The 22,092-nt window shown below is 50.0% G+C and overlaps 1 non-coding gene across 1 annotated transcript; it reads left to right on the forward strand.

Annotated features, from left to right (window-relative positions):
• The first annotated feature begins 14,738 nt into the window (after positions 1-14,738).
• TRNAQ-CUG lies at positions 14,739-14,810 on the forward strand. The gene has a single exon. It is a non-coding gene; the product is annotated as a tRNA-Gln (tRNA).
• Positions 14,811-22,092: the final 7,282 nt, after the last annotated feature.

A 22,092-nucleotide genomic window follows, 5' to 3' on the forward strand; every position in this document is an offset into this window, starting at 1 on the left:
GCAAAGTATTTATTTAGATATTGGGCCATGCCTAGGTTATCCTTAACCTCTATTCCATCCTCAGTGTTTAGTGATCCCACTTCTTCTTTCTTTATTTTCTTCTTATTTATATGGCTATAGAACCGTTTACTATTGGTTTTAATTCCTTTTGCAAGGTCCAACTCTACATGGCTGTTAACTTTTCTCACTTTATCCCTACATGTTCTCACCTCACTAAGATAGCTTTCCTTGCTAATCCCACCCATCTTCCATTCCTTGTAGGCTTTCTGCTTTTTCTTAATCACCTCTCTGAGATGCTTGCTCATCCAGCTTGGTCTACAACTCCTGCCTATGGTTTTTTTCCCCTTTCTTGGGATGCAGGCTTCTGATAGTCTCTGCAGCTTTGACTTAAAGTAATTCCAGGCCTCCTCTGCATTTAGATCCACAAGTTCTTCAGTCCAATCCACTTCCCTAGCTAATTTCCTTAATTCTTTAAAGTTAGCTCTTGAGAAGTCAAAAACCCTAGTCCCAGATCTATTTTTGTTTATCCTTCCATCTAGTTTGAACTAAATTATCTCATGATCACTTGAACCAAGGTTGTCCCCTACAACCATTTCTTCTATGAGGTCCTCACTACTCACCAAAACCAAATCTAAAATGGCATCCCCTCTTGTTGGTTCTTCAACTACTTGGTGAAGAAATCCATCAGCTATCACATCCAGAAAAATCTGAGTCCTATTATTCTTACTAGCACTTGTCCTCCAGTCTATATCTGGGAAGTTAAAGTCTCCCATGATCACACAATTCCCATTAGTGTTTACTTCATTAAAAACATTAAAGAGCTCTCTATCCATATCCAAATCAGATCCCGGTGATCTGTAGCACACCCCAAGCAGTATCTCAGGGGAGGCTCTATTAGCTCTCTTTCCCAGTGCGATTTTTGCCCAAACAGATTCTGTCTAATCCATTCCATCACTTCTTATTTCTTTACAGTTAACCTCATTCCAAGCCATTTTCTCAAATACATCCGTATTTCCCACACTTTTTTGTTTAGCATTCTTTGCTTTTATGAAACTTTAGGGTCATCATTTAATTGCCACACAACTGTACTTATGAAGTGAAGTGAAACACATTTTTTGGATATTCTTGCAGAAGAGTTTTGTTTTCAGACCTGGAATTGAACAGGGGCTACCCAAGGGGGACAATGCTACTCCCTTTTCTTGGCTCATCCAAAAAACATAAGTTCTTGATGCCCTTTGGTTTCTCTGTTCTTCAAAGGGAAATAAGCTGGTGTAGCGGCTACTGAGAAAACCTTAGAAAAGGGCCTCAAAACTGACAGCAGCTAGTTTCTGTAGTGCAGTGGTTATCACATTTGCCTAACATGCAAAAGGTCCCTGGCAGAAACATTGCTGCTTTCCTTCCTTTGGCCTTTTATCACTCCAAGTCCTTTCTCAACTACATCCGTAGCTTCTATGCTTTCTTCCTCGTTATTTTTTTCCTTTCATGGAGCTTTAAATTAAAAAGGAGAGGCTTAGCTGGCATTTTGAGGGAAAGAACAGACCATCATTTGGGAGACTGCCAGTTACATAAAAAATCTGAGCGTAGAAGAATCCCAACCCATTGTCCTGCATATTTAGCTCCCAGCCAGCAGTTTTTCCCTTGCATTTTTTTTTTTTAGCTAACTTTGAGTCCAGGGCGCACAAACTCTCTCTGCACCACACATCAAGTCTGGCCCTGCTGCAAAGTGACCCCTAAGAACCAGCAACCTGCACGAGAGCATGACTAGGGGGAAAGGGTTTCCCATGAAGCTTATAAGCCACTGGATGCGTTGGAAAGATGCAGGCTCTGAGTGTAACAGTCAGCAAAGAAGGCCTGTTTGGGGATGTGGCTCAGTGGGAGTCCCGTGGTCTCTTAGGGGGGTAGGGGGTGGATAGGAGACAGGGCAGTCAGGGAACAGGGAGCAAGGAGGGTCCTGGGGGCACAGTTAGGGGTCTCTGGGGTGGTCAGGGAACAAGGAGATGGGGGGCTTAGATGAGTTGGGAGTTCTGGGGGGGCTGTCAGAAGGTAGAGGTGTGGAGAGTGGTTGTGGCAGGCAGAGAGCGGGCAGGGTGTATGGGTCCAGAGTTCTGGGGGTCCTGCTTTCCCTCCCCAGCTCTGCGAGGGGACTGGGAGCGGCTGTTCCTGCAGGGGCGGGGCGCTTCGTTCCCTCCCCAGCTCTGCGAGGGGACTAGAGAGTGGCCGTTCCAGCGGCAGCGGGGCGCTGCCTTCCTTCCCCAGCTCTGCGAGGGGAATGGGGAGCTGCCGTTCCTGAGGGGTAGTGGCACTGGGTTCCCCTCCCAGCTCTGTCAGGGAACTAGAGAGCGGCCGTTCCACCGGGGTCAGGGTGCTGCCTTCCCTCTTCAGCTCTGCGAGAGGACTGGGGAGCAGCCGTTCCTGCGGGGGTGGGGCATTGCCTTCCCTCCCCAGCTCTGCGAGGAGACTGGGAAATGGTCTTTCCTGCGGAGTCTGTGCTCTGGGTTCCCTCCCCAGCTCTGTAAGGGTACTAGGTAGCGGTCGTTCCTGCGGGGGTGGGGCGCTGCCTTCCCTCCTTAGCTGTGTCAGGGGACTCGGGAGTGGCCGTTCCAGCGGGGGTGGGGTGCTGTATTCCCTCGCCAGCTCTGGGAGGGGACAGGGGAGTGGCCGTTCGAGAGGGGGAGGGGCGCTGGGTTCCCGACCCAACTCTGGGAGGATACAGGGGAGGGGCACTTCCAGCGGGGGCAGGGCGCAGACTTCCGTTCCCAGCTCTGGGAAGGGCCTGGGGAGTGGTGGTTCCAGCCTGGGGGGGCGCTGGCTTCCCTCCTGTCATAAACAGACGGTTAAGGGTTAATGTCTCTTTTACCTGTAAAGGGAAGAAGCTCAGTGAACCTGGCTGACACCTGACCAGAGGAGCAATCTGGGGAGAAGATACTTTCAAATCTTGGTGGAGGGAAGTCTTTGTTGTGCTGTTTGTTTTGTTCTTTGTTCGCTCTTGGGGCTAAGAGGGACCAGACGTGCAACCAGGTTTTCTCCAATCTTTCTGAATCAGTCATTCATGTTTCAGAGTAGTAGGTATAGCCAGGAAACGTGGATCAATCTTATGTTTGTTTTCTTTATTTGTAAATGTGTCTTTTGCTGAAAGGATTTTTACCTCTGTTTGCTGTAACTTTGAATCTCAGGCTAAGGGGGCGGGGAGGTCCCTCTAGGCTATATAAATCTGAATACCCTGTAAAACATTTTCCATCCTGATTTTACAGAGATAATTTTTACCTTTTCTTTCTTTAATTAAAAGCTTTCTATTTTAAGAACCTGATTGATTTTTTTCCTTGTTTTAAGACCCAAGGGGATTGGGTCTGAACGCACCAGAGATTGGTGGGAGGTAAAGGACGGGGGGGAGGTTAATTACGCTTTGTTTTAAGATCCAAGGAGTTTGGATCAGTGTAGCCTCTCAGGGTAACCCAGGGAGGGGAAAGTCTTGGGGGAAAAAGAGGGGAGGGAAAGCTAATTTCTCCTTGTGTTCAGATCCAAGGGGTTTGAGTCTTGGATTCCCCAGGGAAGGCTTTGGTGGAACAGGAAGTGTGCCAAACACTATATTTTTGGCTGGTGGCAGCATACCAAATTTAAGCTGGTAATAAAGATTAAAAGTGATCATGCAGGTCCCCACTTTTTGGACGTTAAATTTAAAAGTGGAGAAAAAACCTTGATACCACACCAGAATGGACCTTGCCTGGGCAGACTCGCTGTGGGAAGCGCACGGCGGGTCAGAGGATGCTGAATGCTCCAAGGAGAGACCCAGGAGGTAAAGACTTGTGAGCCTCTTGCCCTAAAAACTTCTGCTCCAAGGGAGAGGAGGCTCCTCAAAGTCCTGACTGGTTTTGTGGGGAGCAGTTCCAGAGCATTGCCATGGTCTCTGTGACAACTGGTGGCAGAGGTGGGATGTACTGCACCCCGTGAATGGCGCTGCTTGCAGTAAGTGACTGGGGAGCAGTAAAACAAAGGAGGGATAATGAGAACCAGGCGTGCTGAAGGCTCAGAGAGGGACAGTTTCAGGGAGCGGTTAACCTCTGGGAGTGTGTGACCAGCGAGAAGGACTGTTGGAGCAACAGGGTCCCCCGAGGACTGCAGCCAGCAGTCTCAGGTGCGGAGGAGCTTGCCGCTTGCCCTGGGAGAGAGGATTTTTGCGGTAGCAGGTTCCCCTGGGGATGGCAGGAGCAGTCCCAGGGGCGGAGGAGTCTGCAGCTCGACCCTGGCAAAGAGGTGGTGACCACGAGAAGGGGCTGCCACACCAGGGGTTCTTCCTGGAAACCATGGGGGAGCCAAGAGCACACAGGCCTGTCAGTCCAGAGCCACTTGGGAATGGTGAAGTGATGGCCTATCACCATCTCCTTGAGAAGGACATTGTGATCCTGTGTACAAAGAGGGTTACGCACAGGGAAGTTCACCAAGGCACAGTTAATCATGAGTGGGAGGAGAAGGACACGTCTGAGGAGCAGATTCCTGACCCAGATGAGGCTACAAAAGTACCTGGGAGCAGCTGGAGCAGCAGCCAGACATCCTCGAGAGTCTGGTCTCCAAACAGATGATGGTTTTCACGATCAAGTTCCCCATCAGGGAATCGAAGACATATGGGATGGGAGCAGAGCCTGAGAGTGCAAGAGGATCGTGAGAGCAAGAGCCTGAGGAAAAGCTGCAGGAGAAGCAGCACCAGCATGGACTGGGATGGTGGAGCAGAGGGACATAGGGGGCTGCCCAAGGGTCAGTGGGGAAACATGCATGGGGTGGCAAGACCCTGGGACAGAGAGAACTGTGGTGGTGCAGCCACAGATGCTGAGGGGCTGTGGGACCTGGGTGAAGGTCCCCAGGGTGAAGCCCCCCGTCCTGCATATGGCCTGGATCCATGTGCAGACCCAGGAGGGGTCTGGCTGGCTGGTCGTTGGGGTTCTCCAGGATATTGGCTGGGAGGCCCTGTTGGGGCGTGACTGTGTCTCTTTGGGACAGGATCCAGGCCCTGCTCCTGTAACGGCCGAGGGTTTGAATTCAAATCCAGGGAACCAATTGGGTAAGACAGAAATGATCTGTGAAAATGCAAATGACGTGGCTGGCAGGGGGGAGGGGCTGCTGGGCTCAGGATACCTGCCTACCTGTAACCAGCCCCCTGGGTCTGAGTGGGAGGGAGAGATGCTCCCCACCCCTCCTGCACACCGGAGAGGGGGCTCACGCTGGCTCTGAGGCTGTGATTAAAGCAAGGAGCTCGCTGCCTGTCCCCACTCGAACCGCCACTCCCCAGACCCCTCCCACAGCTGGAGAGGGAAGCCAGCGCCCTGCCCCCGCTTGAGCAGCCACACCCCACGCCTCTGCCAGAGCTGGGGAGGGAGGCCAGTGCCCCGTCCTCACTTGAATGGCCACTCCCTAGTCCCAATCCAAAACTGGGGAGCGAAGCTAGCGCCCCGCCCTTGCTGGAACCGACACTCCCCAGGCCCCTGCCAGAGCTGGGGAGGGAAGGCAACGCCCCTCCCCCACTCGAACCGCCACTCCCTGCTCCCCTCCCAGAGCTGGGGAGGGAAGCCCCACGCCCGCACGAACGGCCACTCCTCAGTCTCCTGGCGGAGCTGGGAAGGGAACCTAGCGCCCCGCCCCCGCAGGAAAGACTGTGTCCCAGTCCCCTCTCAGAGCTGGGGAGGGGAGGTAGCACCCTGCCCCCGCAGGAACGGCCACTACCCTGTCGCCTCGCAGAGCTGGGGAGGGAACCCAGCGCCCCAACCCCACAGGAACGGCTGCTCCCCACTCCAGTCACAGAGCTAGGAAGGAACCTAGTGCCCCACGCGCCCAGGAACGGCTGCTCTCCAGTCCCCTCGCAGAGCTGGGGAGACAACCAAGCGCCCTGCCCCTGCTAATACTGCCGCTGCCCTGTCCTCTGGCAGAGCTAGGGAGGGATGGCAACGCCTTACTCCCGCAGGAACGGCAGCTCCCCAGTCCCCTGGCATAGCTGGGGAGGGAACCCAGTGCCCCGCCCCTGCAGGAACGGCCACTTCACATTCCCCCTGCAGAGCTGGGAGGGAACCCAGCGCCCCACCCCCGCAGGAACAGCCGCTTCACATTCCCCTTGCAGACCTGGAGAGGGAAGGCTGGGCCCAGGAGTGAGGGGATGGGGGAGCTAGGGGTGTAGCAGAGGTTGGAGCCGAGAATTGGTTGGAGATGGGGTTGTACCACTTCCGCTTGGTGGCAGGGGGGGCCCTCCGGCTTATTTTTTTTTGCTCCGCCCCCCACATCCCAATATTTCATCTTGACATCTGGTCTCCCTAGCCTGATATGAAGGAGGATGTCTGGACCAAGGGGCCAGGGACTGGCCTTTGCTAGAGAAACCACTGTCAAGTTTTAGCCAGCTAGGACAAGTCAGCAAATAAGAACAACCTCAGGTATCAGTAACTGCTACAGGTTGCAAATTCCTACATGCAGCAGTTTCTGGCACTACACCTGCACAGCTCTGGTTCCCAGCTCTACTCGGGCTCCTGCTCTCTCCTTAGCTCTGCCCCACTCTGGCCCAGGCAGTTCCAACTCACATGGAGGATGGGACCCCCTGGCCTGGTGACTCCCTCATTACACTGCCTGGCCTGTCAGTGCGGCTAACTTGGAGTCCCTGGGGACTGTCAGGGCTTGTCTACATCACAAAGTTGCAGCGCTGGTGAGGGGGTTACAGCGCTGCAGCTTAGGAGGTGTACACATCTGCAGGGCATCACCAGCGCTGCAACTCCCTGTTTGCAGCGCTGGCCGTACTCCCGTTTTGTCTCAGGTGTAGAGGATCCAGCGCTGGTTATCCAGCGCTGGTAATCAAGTGTAGACACTTACCTGCGTTTTTCTTGACCTCCATGAAATAAGCAGGTATCCCACCATACCTGAGGAAGCCTCTCTGGTAATCACGCAGGTCTCCTTCCCCGCGGTTTGCTCCGGTGTTCTCCGAATCCCCCCCCAAGCGGGTCTCCTTCCCCGCGGTTTGCAGGGGGGTTCGGGGAACGCGAGAGCAAACCGCGGGGAAGCAGGTCTCCTTCCCCAGTTTAGTCCAGTTGTCATAACTCTAGTCCCAGATTTGGACCTTAGTGTTCAAAATATGGGGGTTAGCATGAAAACCTCCAAGTTTAATTACCAGCTTGGACCTGGTACTTGCTGCCACCACCCAAAAAATTAGAGTGTTTTGGGGCACTCTTGTCCCCCTGAGAAACCTTCCCTGGGGACCCCAAGACCCAAATCCCTTGAGTCTCACAACAAAGGGAAATAATCCTTTTTTCCTTCCCCCCTCCAGGTGCTCCTGGAGAGATACACAGACACAAGCTCTGTGAATCCAAACAGAGTGACTCCCCCTCTCCGTTCCCAGTCCTGGAAACAAAAGCACTTTCCTCTTCACCCAGAGGGAATGCAAAATCAGGCTAGCAAATCCAACACACACAGATCTCCCCCTGATTTCTTCCTCTCACCAATTCCCTGGTGAGTACAGACTCAATTTCCCTGAAATTTCCCAGAAAAGAAAACTCCAACAGGTCTCAAAAAGAAAGCTTTATATAAAAAAGAAAGAAAAAATACATACAAATGGTCTCTCTGTATTAAGGTGACACATACAGGGTTAATTGCTTAAAAGAATATTGAATAAACAGCCTTATTCAAAAAGAATACAAATCAAAGCACTCCAGCACTTATATTCATGCAAATACCAAAGAAAAGAAACCATATAACTTACTATCTGATCTCTTTGTCCTTACACTTAGAAACAGAAGATTAGAAAGCAGAAACTACTTCTCCAAAGCTCAGAGAGAGCAGGCAGACAGACAAAGACCTCAGACACAAAATTCCCTCCACCCAAAGTTGAAAAAATCCGGTTTCCTGATTGGTCCTCTGGTCAGGTGCTTCAGGTGAAAGAGACATTAACCCTTAGCTATCTGTTTATGACACGCCCCCCAAATTGCAGACAGTGGGGAAGCTCACTGGCGGCGATTTTCCTCTAGAACTTTAAAATAAACAGATTACTACAACACATGCACCTTTACATATACTACTAAGTATATAACTAACAGACTTCTACATTTTAAGAACACTTTTTAACTACTGGATTCTGGGAAACTCTGACGGGAGAGTGCATCAGCAACTTTGTTAGAAGCTCCGGTGATGTGTTGAATTTTAAAATTAAAATCTTGGAGAGCTAAACTTCAACGAAGAAGTTTTTTGTTGTTCCCACTTTAGTGCAGCATGGTCAGTTTGTAGTTGGAACCGCCGTCCCCAAACATATGGGCGTAGCTTTTCCAGGGCGTACACAATGGCATAGCATTCCTTTTCACTGACTGACCAGTGACTTTCCCTCTCAGACAATTTCTTGCTGAGAAACACGACAGGATGGAAGTTGTGATCTGTTGCTTCCTGCATGAGCACTGCTCCTATACCACGCTCAGATGCATCCATGGTTACTAGGAATGGCTTGTTAAAGTCCGGGGCCCTGAGTACAGGGTTAGACATGAGCGTTGCCTTAAGTTGGGTAAAGGCCTTTTGACACTTATTAGTCCACTTAACTGCATTTGGCTGGGTTTTTTTGGTTAGGTCGGTCAGTGGGGCAGCGATTTGGCTGTAGCGTGGTACAAATTGCCTGTAGTATCCGGCCAAGCCTAAGAAGGATTGGACCTGTTTCTTTGACCTTGGGACAGGCCACTTTTGGATAGCATCCACCTTGGCCTGTAGGGGGTTTATGGTTCCTCGACCCACCTGGTGCCCCAGGTAAGTCACTCTGTTTTGGCCTATTTGACACTTTTTGGCCTTAACAGTTAGTCCTGCCTGCCTGATGCGCTCAAAGACCTTTTCCAGGTGTAGTAGGTGTTCGGGCCAGGAATCTGAAAAAATGGCCACATCATTGAGGTAGGCGACTGCAAATTCTCCCAGTTCAACTAGTAGACCATCTACCAGCCTCTGGAAGGTGGCGGGTGCATTTCAAAGGCCGAAAGGAAGGACATTGAATTCATACACCCCCGCATGGGTGACGAATGCTGACCTCTCCTTGGCAGGTTCATCTAGCGGTACTTGCCAGTACCCCTTGGTTAAGTCTATTGTAGAGATGAACTGGGCACGTCCCAACTTCTCCAATAGCTTATCGGTGCATGGCATTGGATAGTTGTCCGGACGAGTTACCGCATTTAGCTTACGGTAGTCCACGCAAAAGCGCATTTCCCCATCTGCTTTGGGTACCAGAACCACTGGAGATGCCCATGCACTGGTAGATGGGCGGATTATACCCATTTGTAGCATGTTCTGGATCTCCCGGTCTATAGCAGCTTGGGCATGAGGAGACACCCAGTAGGGTGGGGTTCTGATTGGGTGAGCATTACCTGTGTCAATGGAGTGGTATGCCCGTTCAGTCCGTCCTGGGGTGGCTGAGAACAATGGGGCGAAGCTAGTGCACAGTTCCTTGATTTGTCGCCGCTGCAGACGTTCCAGGGTGGTTGAGAGGTTTACCTCTTCCACGCCACCGTCTTTTTTTCCGTCGTAGTAGACACCGTCAGGCCACTCAGCATCATCTCCCTGGACTGTAAACTGACAAACCTGTAAGTCTCTGGAATAGAAAGGCTTGAGAGAATTAACATGGTAAACTTTAGGTTTTAGTGAGGAATTGGGAAATGCTATGAGGTAGTTTACAGTTCCCAGGCGCTCTTGGACCGGGAATGGCCCTTCCCATGATGCTTCCATCTTATGGTCCTGTTGCGCCTTCAAGACCATAACCTGGTCTCCTACCTTGAAGGAACGTTCTCTGGCATGTCTGTCATACCAGGCCTTTTGCTCTTCCTGATCATTCTTTAGGTTCTCTCTAGCAAGGGCTAAAGGGTGTCGGAGGGTGCTTTGTAGGTTGCTTACAAAGTCCAGAATGTTAGTTCCTGGAGAAGGCGTAAACCCCTCCCATTGCTGCTTCACCAACTGTAATGGCCCCTTAACCTCGTGACCATACACAAGTTCAAATGGTGAAAACCCTAAACTGGGATGTGGTACAGCCCTGTAGGCAAACAGCAACTGCTGCAACACTAGGTCCCAATTATTGGAGAATTTGTTGATGAATTTTCGTATCATGGCCCCCAAAGTTCCATTGAACCTTTCCACCAGGCCATTGGTTTGATGGTGGTAAGGGATGGCAACCAAGTGATTCACTCCATGAGTTTCCCACAGTTTTTCCATGGTCCCTGCCAGGAAATTAGACCCTGAATCTGTAAGGATGTCGGAGGGCCAACCTACTCTGGCAAAGATGTCTGTTAGGGCCAGGCACACAGTGTTAGCCCTGGTGTTGCCTAGAGCTACTGCTTCCGGCCATCGGGTAGCAAAGTCCACTAAAGTCAGTACGTACTGCTTTCCTCTGGGTGTCTTTTTTGGGAAAGGACCCAGAATATCCACAGCTACTCGCTGAAATGGGACCTCAATTATGGGGAGTGGCTGGAGAGGGGCCTTGACCTGGTCTTGAGGCTTTCCCACTCTTTGGCATACCTCACAAGACCGGACATACTTGGCAACGTCCTTGCCCATCCCCTCCCAGTGGAAGGACTTCCCCAACCGGTCCTTGGTTCTGTTCACCCCAGCATGGCCACTGGGATGATCATGGGCTAAGCTTAAGAGCTTCCCCCGGTACTTAGTTGGAACCACCAACTGTTTTTGCGGCTGCCATTCTTCCCGGTGTCCACCAGAGAGAATTTCCTTGTATAAAAGTCCTTGGTCTATAATAAACCGGGATCGATTCGAAGAGCTGAGAGGCGGTGGGGTGCTCCGTGCCGCCGCCCAAGCTTTCTGAAGGCTGTCATCTGCTTCCTGCTCAGTCTGGAACTGTTCCCTTGAGGCTGGGGTCACCAGTTCTTCCTCAGACTGTGGACTTGGGCTTGGTCCCTCTGGAAGCGATGTAGGTGATGGGGTTGTTTCCGTTGCTGGTGAACCGCGCTCCGCTGGTGCACCTCAGGGTATTTCAGACTCTGGCTGAGCCGTTTGGGTATGGCTGTCTGTTGCTTTTGCCAGTTCTGGCTCGCTGGCGCCCTCTGGCTTTGAGTTTGAAGATGTGGTTGCACTTGCTGGTGCTGGTTGCTGTTCCAGTTCCGGGCCTGGGACTGGAGGTGTTGTGGCTGTTTCAGTGGTTGGCATGGAATCCGGGTCCACTACCTCTGTCTGGGTCTCTGGTAACCCAGACAGGGCGTCAGTGGACGGTTCAGGAACAGGAATGGGTCTGGAAGCTTGCCTGGTTTGGCTACGTGTAACCATTCCCACTTGCTTGGCCCGCTTCACCTGGTTGGCCAAGTCTTCCCCCAGTAGCATGGGGATAGGATAATTGTCATAGACTGCAAAAGTCCACATTCCTGACCAGCCTTTGTACTGGACAGGCAGTTCAGCTGTAGGCAAGTCTACAGCTTGTGACATGAAGGGGTAAATTGTCACTTTGGCCTTTGGGTTGATGAATTTGGGGTCAACGAAGGATTGGTGGATAGCTGACACTTGTGCCCCCGTGTCTCTCCACGCAGTAACCTTCTTTCCGCCCACTCTCAAATTTTCCCTTCGCTCCAAGGGTATTTGAGAGGCATCTGGGCCTGGGGATCTTTGGTGTGATGGTGGTGTAATGAATTGCACTCGCATGGTGTTCTTTGGACAGTTGGCCTTGATATGTCCCAGTTCATTACACTTAAAGCATCTTCCATCTGATGGGTCAGTGGGCCGAGGTGAGTTACTGGAGACTGGTGAGGTGGAAGAATAGGGCGTCTGTGGCTTTACTTGGGTTGTATGTGGGGTCTTTGGCTGTCCTTGGTTGTAGGGTTTATGGTCGGTGTGCCCCCTGGGGTATTCGTTCCCCTTGACCGTAGCTTTCTTGCTTTCTGCCACTTCCATCCATCTGGCTCCAATCTCCCCCACCTCAGCGAGATCTTTGGGTTTTCCATCTTGTATGTACTGTGTTATGTCCTCAGGAACACCATCCAAGAACTGCTCCATTTGTATGAGGAGGTGCAGTTCTTCCAAGGTTTTAACATTGTGTCCTGATATCCAGGCCTCATAATTTTTCCCAACGTAGTAGGCGTGTTTGGGAAATGACACATCTGGTGTCCACTTTTGGGTTCTGAAACGCCGACGGGCATGATCCGGGGTTATCCCCATTCTGTATCTGGCCTTGGTTTGAAAAAGTTTATAGTCGTTCATGTTCTCTTTAGGCATTTCAGCTGCCACCTCTGCTAAAGGTCCACTGAGCTGTGGCCTCAATTCTACCATGTACTGGTCTTCAGGGATGCTGTACCCAAGACAGGCTCTTTCAAAATTTTCCAAGAAGACCTCGGTGTCATCACCTGCCTTGTAGGTGGGAAATTTCCTGTGCTGTGGAACGATAATTGGCGCAGGGTTGTTAGGGTTGGCTGTGTTTTGCTTAGCCTTTTCTAATTCCATGGCCTGTCGGTGGGCTTCCCTCTGGAGTTCCATCTCTTTTTGTTGTTTTTCCATGTCTCGGCGACGGGCCACCTCTTCTTCTTCTAGGTTTCTGTGGTGGGCGGCATTTTTGGCTTCTTGTTCTCTTTTATGGGCTGCCTGTTTGATCTGTTCTTCTCTTTCTTTCATCTCCATCTCTTTTTGTTTTATTTCTAGCTCCTGTTTGTGTTTTTCCATCTCTAGCCTGTGTTCAGGTTCTTTGAATTGTACTTCAGCCTCCATTTTTGTCTTGGTAGACATGGTTTCTGTTTTCTTGTGTTGGGGTGCCCTCCGGTGTTTATCTTCAGAACTGCAGGTTCTCTGTTGTCTCCTGAAGTCTGCCTAGCAACAGTGCTTATTTCCTTTTCTTCCTCTAGCGTAAACTAGAAAAATCACTTTATTTGCATGTATATAGTGCTGGTATGTGACTCCTAATGGGAGTGCTATTGCATGACAAAAGACCTGTAACAGCTCCTTAATGGCTTCTTGCTTAATATGCAAGCCACAAACTGCCAGAGAGAGCAGAAAAAAAAATTCTCTCTGGTTTCTTTGAAAACCAAACCCCCTCTGCTAAAAAGTCCTTAGCAGAGAAAAGAAAAATATAATATTCCTACTGGCTTCTGGATTCTATCTCACCACTGCACACCATGTCATAACTCTAGACCCAGATTTGGACCTTAGCGTTCAAAATATGGGGGTTAGCATGAAAACCTCCAAGTTTAGTTACCAGCTTGGACCTGGTACTTGCTGCCACCACCCAAAAAATTAGAGTGTTTTGGGGCACTCTGGTCCCCCTGAAAAACCTTCCCTGGGGACCCCAAGACCCAAATCCCTTGAGTCTCACAACAAAGGGAAATAATCCTTTTTTCCTTCCCCCCTCCAGGTGCTCCTGGAGAGATACACAGACACAAGCTCTGTGAATCCAAACAGAGTGACTCCCCCTCTCCGTTCCCAGTCCTGGAAACAAAAGCACTTTCCTCTTCACCAAGAGGGAATGCAAAATCAGGCTAGCAAATCCAACACACACAGATCTCCCCCTGATTTCTTCCTCCCACCAATTCCCTGGTGAGTACAGACTCAATTTCCCTGAAATTTCCCAGAAAAGAAAACTCCAACAGGTCTCAAAAAGAAAGCTTTATATGAAAAAGGAAGAAAAAATACATACAAATGGTCTCTCTGTATTAAGGTGACACATACAGGGTTAATTGCTTAAAAGAATATTGAATAAACAGCCTTATTCAAAAAGAATACAAATCAAAGCACTCCAGCACTTATATTCATGCAAATACCAAAGAAAAGAAACCATATAACTTACTATCTGATCTCTTTGTCCTTACACTTAGAAACAGAAGATTAGAAAGCAGAAACTACTTCTCCAAAGCTCAGAGAAAGCAGGCAGACAGACAAAGACCTCAGACACAAAATTCCCTCCACCCAAAGTTGAAAAAATCCAGTTTCCTGATTGGTCCTCTGGTCAGGTGCTTCAGGTGAAATAGACATTAACCTTTAGCTATCTGTTTATGACACCAGTGTTCCCCGAACCCCCGTGCAAGCAGGTCTCCTTCTCCGCGGTGTGCTCTCGCGTTCCCCAAACCGCCTCCGTGCAAGCAGGTCTCCTTCCCCGCGGTGTGCTCTCGCGTTCCCCGAACCCCCCGAGCAAGCAGGTCTCCTTCCCCGCGGTTTGCAGGGGGGTTCGGGGAACACGAGAGCAAACCGCAGGGAAGGAGACCTGCTTGCACGGGGGTTCGGGGAATGCGAGAGCAAACCGCGGGGAAGGAGACCTGCTTGCTCGGGGGTTCGGGGAACGTGAGAGCAAAGCGCAGGGAAGGAGACCTGCTTGCTCGGGGGTTTGGGGAACACGAGAGCAAAGCGCGGGGAAGACCTGCTTGCACGGGGGTTCGGGGAACACTGGAGCAAACCGGGGAAGGAGACCTGCTTCCCAGGCGGTTTGCTCTCGCGTTCCCCGAACCCCACTTGAAGCCGCCCAACAGCGCTGCAGTGTGGCCACATCTAACACCACTTGCATAGCTGGTTGCTGTAAGTGTGGCCACTCTGCAGCGCTGGCCCTATACAGCTGTACTAATACAGCTGTAACAACCAGCGCTGCAAAATTGTAGATGTAGACATACCCTCAGTCTCAGGGTTCTGATTTCCCATTGATCCTTCCCCCTTCTATTGGTGCTGGGAACTAGCCAACCAACCCCCCCCCACACACACACTAAGTTTTAGTAAAGGGCCAAGAGCCCCCTTACACAAGCCAGCCCCATGAGGGTCACCGATGTGCAGAGAAGGCAGCACAAGCTGGTCCCATGGTGTAATGGGCAGCACTCAGGACTCTGAATCCTGTAATCTGAGTTCAAATCTCAGTGGGATCTTGTGTTGGCTTGTGGTCATAGGCAGCAGGTTATATACATGTGTGGTGCTCGGGCTCCAGGAATATTCACGGCTGGGGGCCCTGCTCCAGCAATATTTGGAGTTGGGTCTCTTCCCCTGGCCCCTGCCTGACAAAAAGCAGCATGGGCCTGCCTGCTCCTGCTGCTAGAGCAGAGAGATTCTGGGCAGAACTGCTGCCCCAGAGTCCTACTGCAGGCTGCCCTGAGCCTCTCCAACACCCCCAACCCTGAGCTCCCTCTGAACCCTGATACTCTGCCCCAGTCCTGAGCCCCTCCTGCATCATGAATCCCTCATCCTCAGCCCTATGCTCCCTCCCAGAGGGTGCACTCCTTCCAAGCCCTAGAGCCTGCACCTCTCACCCCTGCCAGAGCCTGCACCTAGCACCCAAACTCCATCCTGAACCTTGCACCCCTCCTGTACCCTAATCCCCAGCCCAGGATCTGAAGCCCAGATCTTCCCCCTAAATCCCCCCCCAGAGTCTTAGGCAGGTGGGGGTGGATTTGGGGGGCGGGTTCTAGGCACCACCAAAATTTCTACAAACTTGCTACTGATGCTTATGGGAACGTCCCAGAGCTCAACTTCCCTGTCTCCAGCTGTGTAAGAGTGAATCTTTCCCCTCCTGCTGGGTGACTCACACCTCCTAGAGGCAGGTCTTTGGCTGAGATGGCTACAATGGGTTAGGGCTCTAGAACTTGCTACCCTGATAGTTAGGATTCTTGCTGCTGCACCTGATGTTCACAAGCTTGGCCCTTGTGCTTCCTACCACACTTTTCCTCTGGCCCACATGGCGCTTGAAGAAAGGAGTGACAGGGCTGGGATTAATAGTCAGGCCTTGGCAGGAGGGAGGAAGAGTCCCAGGCTGGAGCCCCACACACCTTCCCTCCTCCGGGCACCTAGAGCAGAGGCAGCCCAGCTCTGTCCGCTGGATACCTCAGCAGAGTAGGTGAGTTCATGTAAATACAGTCTGGTCCCAAAGCCTCCTCCCAACCCTGGTCATCAGTAGCTGTCAGGGGAGAGCTCATTCACACCTCGCTTACAAATCATCATTTGAAATTCTAAGGTTGGCCAACACTGCCGAAGCCAATGGACCCACATTGTCAGCAAACACAACAGCTGGGTGAGGAAACCCGGCTTTGTCCAGACTTTCCAAACCTATTTTACTTTCTCAGGTACAAGTAGTTTTCATACGTTGTATCTGCTTTTAAAGTGTGTGTTAACGTTTCAATTTCCATTCAAATTTGCAACCAATGACAACATTGGCAGCGCTGCATGTAACTACCTGACCACTGAGGGAGGGGGTGTTGGGGAAATTTGGGGAAAGGGGTGCACAGCCCCCTGACTGGGGGGCGTATAGGGAATGGCCAGTTTCACTGAATTGAGTCTCCTACTGCAGCACCTCAGTAGGTTACATCAGAGAGGAGCTGCAGTGTCTAGGCAGTGGGATGCCTGTGCCTTTAAGAGCCCAGCCCTGGGAAGCCCATGCTGAGAGGTGCTGCCTGTGGGAGGGGAAATAAAAAAGCCCTCTGCTCCCACCCCCATGTTTGCAAACACTGGAGTCTGAGCCCACTGGGATAACTGTTACCCCTCAGCCCCTGCCTGTGCCAGGGTTTAACCCTCTGGCAGCACCTCCCTCTGGGTGTAACTCCGGCTCCTCCCCCCCTCCCTGACTTTACCCTTCAGTCCCTCTCCTAACTCTGCCTCCAGCTGCTTGACCCCCCGACCAGTCAATTTCCACCTCCTGCTCAGAACCTGGCCACCCCCTCCTCTGATTGCCCCCCTTTGCCCCTTTTTAATCCCTGTAAAAAGTAGGGGGTGCTGGGTCCCATTCTATGGAGGGAGGGCTGGGCGCCTGGCCCCTGCCTGCCCAGTGCTCAAAGTGCCCCATGATCTTGTGGATGTTTGCTGAGTGCTGCAGGGTCACCCGAAGGGGGAGAGAGATGTGGTTAGGAGGTGATGCAGCCAAGGGTGCCTCACCCAACATTGAGATGCAGCCACCTCTGGGGTGAGTTACACAAGTCAGCAAATGAATTTGGAACAAGAAATGCACTGAAAGGACCAAGGCAGCTGCAGGAGGTGGAGAAAACCAGAAAAAGCAGTATCCCTGGATCCCAGCCCTGCCCCTCCCCTAATCTACCCCCTAACCTCCACTCCCCTCCCACATGTGAGGGGAGAACCCAGGAGTCCTGGTCCCCAGCCTTGCCCACTCCCATATTTTGATATGGCTCCATCCAACAGCTGCCCCCACAATTGCAGAGCAGTGCCATGGGGCACACCGGGGCCTGCCTGTTTGCACAGGATGGGCAATGCCAGTGCCCCAGGATGGGGAGAGACCATGCTAAGGGAGAAGCAGGCAGCAGACAGCTCCCATGACAGAGAAAGAAACGCTAGGGGGTGCTATGCTGCAAGGAGTGAATGGGGTTGGCAGGGAATGGGAGGATCTTCCCTCACAGCAGGTGCGTCTGTCTCCCTCCCAATTCCTCCCCAGCCCTACCCCAGTCCAGGCTAATCCCAGCCCAGCTACCAGGGTTAAATTTGGCCTGGATTCCCCAGCTGCTGGGGGTGGGGCATGGGGCTGGGAAGCCTGAGCCTCTACTTCCCCTTCCCCAGACACAGTTGCATGGGGACAGACCAAAAGAGCCTGCAGCACTGCTGCCTAGAGGAAACTGAGGCACCAGCCACTGACAGACACATCATGGCTCTCCTCATCCTCATCCTCTTTTCCATATACAACCTGGGGACGGGAGGGGGGGTAAACTCAGGGCAGTTTGCATAGTTAACCTGTGGAACTCCTTGCAAGAGGATATTGTGAAGGCCAAGACCATAACAGGGTTCAAAAAAGAATTAAATACGTTTATGGTGGATAGTTCCATCAAGGGCTATTAGCCAGGGTGGGCAGGGATGATGCCTGTAGCCTCTGTTTGCCAGAAGCTGGGAATGAGCAATAGGGGATGGATCACTTGATGATTCCCAGCTCTGTTCATTCCCTCTGGGGCACCTGGCACTGGCCACTGTCAGAAGACAGGAGGATACTGGGCTAGATGGACTTTGCGTCTGAACCAGTCTGGCCGCTCTTCTGTCTCCCTTGGAGCAGCAGTGACACCTCGTGGTCATTCAAGGTAATGCACAGAAGGTGTTTCCCTTGATACAGCAGTGACACCCACTGGTCAGGTGGCGTAATGCACAGCATGTGTCTGCCCTCTACGAGCAGTGACACCCACGGACCAGTCACGGTAAGGCACAGAGTGTGTTTCCCATCAATCTGGGTAAGGCACAGAGCATGTTTCCCATGAAGCAGCAGTGACACCCAGTGACCAGCAGGGGTGGCATCAGACTCTTCTCCTTTAGTGGGGGACTGAGATGGGCTAGACAAAAATATTGGGGGGCTGTGCCCCCCATCACCTGGCCCCACCCTTCATGGGGGCCATGACTCTGCTCCTTCTCAGTTAAAGGCCAGGCTCATCTCCTCTCCCCCGGGCTAGGGTTTACAGCAATACAAACTTTATTAAAATAAAATAGTAAACAGGGTTTACTTTAAATATTCTAAATCTGTCCAAATTTTAGTACTGAATCCAAAGTTCTCTTAAAGATCCCATCAGTAACCAAAACCTAAATGAAAAATTGAAACCAAAAACAAGGCTTAATTTAAAACCCAAACATTAAGAAAAACTTTGTTTGTAAAAATAAAAACAAATGCTGTAAATTAATAATTTCAACATTTTATCAAAAAAGTGTGCTACAGCAGAATGATAAAATAACATCAAATAAATAAGCATGACCATTAAAACCTCCTATAAAGGAATTGAATCCTTGAATACTGGTCAAATCTGTATAAAATATGCAGAACTATGTCAAAACTGGTTTTGCAGGTCAGCCATTCAAATCCAGCAAATGTCAATTAAAAGCTCCATTCCACCTAAAAAAACCAAAACAACCCCATAAACCAAAATGGTCACAGCCTGAAACAAACCTACACAGAAGCAAAATTAAACTATACCAACACAGGAACAAACGATGTAAATTTCTAATTCTAACTTCTTGTTTCTCCCAGGAGGAAGGTGTTTTGCACCTCAGTAACCAGGCTGTCACTGCAGTTTTCCTTTCACTAAATAAGATTTTTACCAAATATAAATTGCCCTCCAATTTCTCTAAGAGAAATTGAAATTGTATCTTTGCACTAATATCCCCTCAGAGCAGCCCCACACCCTGAGGCCAGGGGAGAATCCCAGCTGGTTTGTGCCTGAAGCTGATGAGAGAAAGGGAAGTGAGCCATCTTGGAGCTTTCCGATACCACCTGCGGGGAGCACAGGGATTTGACTGAGGGTACGTCTTCACTACCCGCCGTATCGGCGGGAAGCAATCGATTGCTCGGGGATCGATATATCGCATCTCATCTAGACGCGATATATCGATCCCCGAACGCGCTTATATCAATTCCGTAACTCCACCAAGCCGAACGGAGTTGTGGAATCGATAGGAGGAGCCGCGGACATCGATCTCGAGCCGTGAGGAGGATGAATAATTTGATCTTAGATACTTCGACTTCAGCTACGTTATTCACGTAGCTGAAGTTGCGTATCTAAGATCGATTTTCCCCCATAGTGTAGACCAGCCCTCAGTGACATCCTGGCTAATTTTCACCTTGTTCTCTGCCAGCAGGCTCAACTGAAGAGCTCGGGAGTGACTTGACCATGGCAGCACCCTATTTACATACTAAAAGCTGGCATTTTGGGGCCAATGGGGTGAAATGTGAGTACTTTTGGGGTTGGGACCCACATGAGAAGGGATGTGGACAAACTGGAAAGAGTCCAGCAGAGGGCAATAAAAATGATTAGGGGACTGAGACACATCACTTATAAGGACCTATCCTGTATGTTAAGCTAAGGCAAAGTTAGCATATCTATATTGTGACCTTTTACTCAGAGAGGAAAATCGATCTTTATCATGTTACTTAAATAGATGAGTAACCATGCCTGTCTAAGACCTTTACCTAGACCAATCGACAATGGAAAATGGCATAGGAGTTTTTTCAGTGTTATACCCACAGATTTAACAGGTACACCACAAGGTAACTTATGGGCATATGTACATGTCATCAACAAGCACAAACATACTAGCCTATAAAGTAAACTTACCCTAATGTTTTGTGGGTGAGGAATGAAATTTGGGCATAGGAGGAAGGATTTCCAGCCCTTGTGCCCTATAAAAGAGGTAACCCACCTCGCTAGAGCACTTTGCTCTATCATTGTGACTTACTTCCTCCACTCTCTCTCTATGTACTATCAGCAGGCTGTACTTGTTCTTAAACTTTAAGTTTCAAGGGAACTAGGCTAAGTTCGGTTTCCCTAAGTTGTTATTCTTTGTTTATTAGGTTTTGATTCTAAAGTTTAACATATTCTAGTAAACCCTAAGTAACACCAGCTTTTTCTAAGCACTGCATCTTTCAATTAAGAATTGAGAAATCTGAACTGCAAGGCTGGTCCTGTGTCTCTTACCACCAGGTTATCAAGGAAGGCTGTGAGTATATTAACCAAAACTTTGTTGCATATAATGCCATATGTATCTTCTGAATAGCAGTAATGCAACTGTAACTTTGTAACTCAATTAAATTAAATTAAATGTAAGCTAATAAATTAAATTTTCATCAAATTATCCAAACTAATATCATTAGTGTACCCTAAATCAGGCTACATGGGACAGAGAGTTGGAGTGCAGAGGGATGAAGGCCCTGGCTCTGGGGGTGCAGACTCTGGGGTGGGGTTAGAATGAGACATTAAGGGTGCACTAGAGGACTCAGAGTTAGGATAGAGAATTGGGCTGTGAATGCTCTGGAATGAGACCAGGAAAGAGAAAATTGAGATGCAAGAGAGAAATGAAGCTGGAGCAAAAAGCAGAGAAGAAGTGTGCAATTTGAGCTCCAGAGAGAAGAAAAAAACCTCTGCCTGTCCCCTCTTACCAAAGCATCTAAGAACCAGATGAGAGACATTTTTCCCCCACAGCAATAACAATTCCAGTTGATCTAGACTGAGAAAGGAACTCTTCTTCTCTGCAGCATTAGCAAACCTGGACTGAGTCAGGAACATCTCATCCCCCTAACCCCTCTGGTGTTCCTGGCCTGGGACACGGGAGGGGCTCCTCTCTTCTCCATTTGGGACATGGCGGGATGAGAGAAGTGACAGGGCTTTACGGGAAATCATTATTTGCTTGGTTCATGTGCAAGTCCTAGTCCTTGTTAACCCAAACAAACCATTTATCCTGCATGCTGATGCCAGTTTAGAAGGTCTGGGAGCAGTCCCGTACCAGGAAGTAGAAGGAAATGTAAATCTGTAGGCTTTGCCAGCTGAGGACTGTCTGATAGCGAAACTGGCTATCCCCTCTACCAGCAGCAGTTCTTGGTCTTGAAATGGGCCATCACTGAGAAATTTCGAGACTACTTGTGTGGTGCTCAGTTTCAGGTGTGGACAGAGAACAATCCACTGACTTATGTGTTAACAAGGGCTAAGCTGGATGCTACAAGGCAGAGATGGGTGGCAACTTTTGCTAGCCATAACTTCACATTCAATACCAATGAGTTGGTATAATAGAGAATGTGATTTCTCAGGACCACCAATTCTTGGCTTGGGGGAGGATATAAGCAGGGTGAGAATGAACTCTACCTTGCCATCTGTTGGTGATCTGTTGCAAAGGCCTTTTGAGGCTGCTGTCATTTGCATGGTTCCACCCACCCCGGATTGCATGATTGGGGTGCTTGTCCAAAGGATCATTTCGGCTGCTGTGGGATCCTCAGTCTCTATCTTATTAGGGCAGGGGTAATAAAGTGCAGTTATTCCGGTGACATGAATCAAGGACAGTAGAACGGAACTTAGCGGTTCATGATTTTGGGACTCACCCGAACCTACATAAATCTCGTTAGCCAAGGGACATGGGTTCCAAAATATGGTGAAATAAGAAAGGTTGTAAAGGGATTTTTGCACTTAGTGCTGTGGATTTCTTGTGAAATCTTTAAATGCATGTTTTATGTTTTTTGTGTCTTTCCAATTTAAAAATAGAGGTTTTTATACTTCTAATCCATGTTTAGATCTATGAATAGATAAACAGGGGTTAATAACTAAATGCAGTTTTTAGATGTTCCTAAGCTGCTGGGCTGTAATCTTTTCTCTGCACTGAAAGTTGAAAACAACTCCATAGGTGGGGAAAAGACTACCCCCTCACACTCAGACAACAAGAATATTTTGCAGACTGGATTCTGGGACACACTCTAAAACC

Source organism: Gopherus evgoodei, unplaced genomic scaffold, assembly GCF_007399415.2.
Source record: "Gopherus evgoodei ecotype Sinaloan lineage unplaced genomic scaffold, rGopEvg1_v1.p scaffold_225_arrow_ctg1, whole genome shotgun sequence".
Classification (NCBI taxonomy): domain Eukaryota; kingdom Metazoa; phylum Chordata; order Testudines; family Testudinidae; genus Gopherus; species Gopherus evgoodei.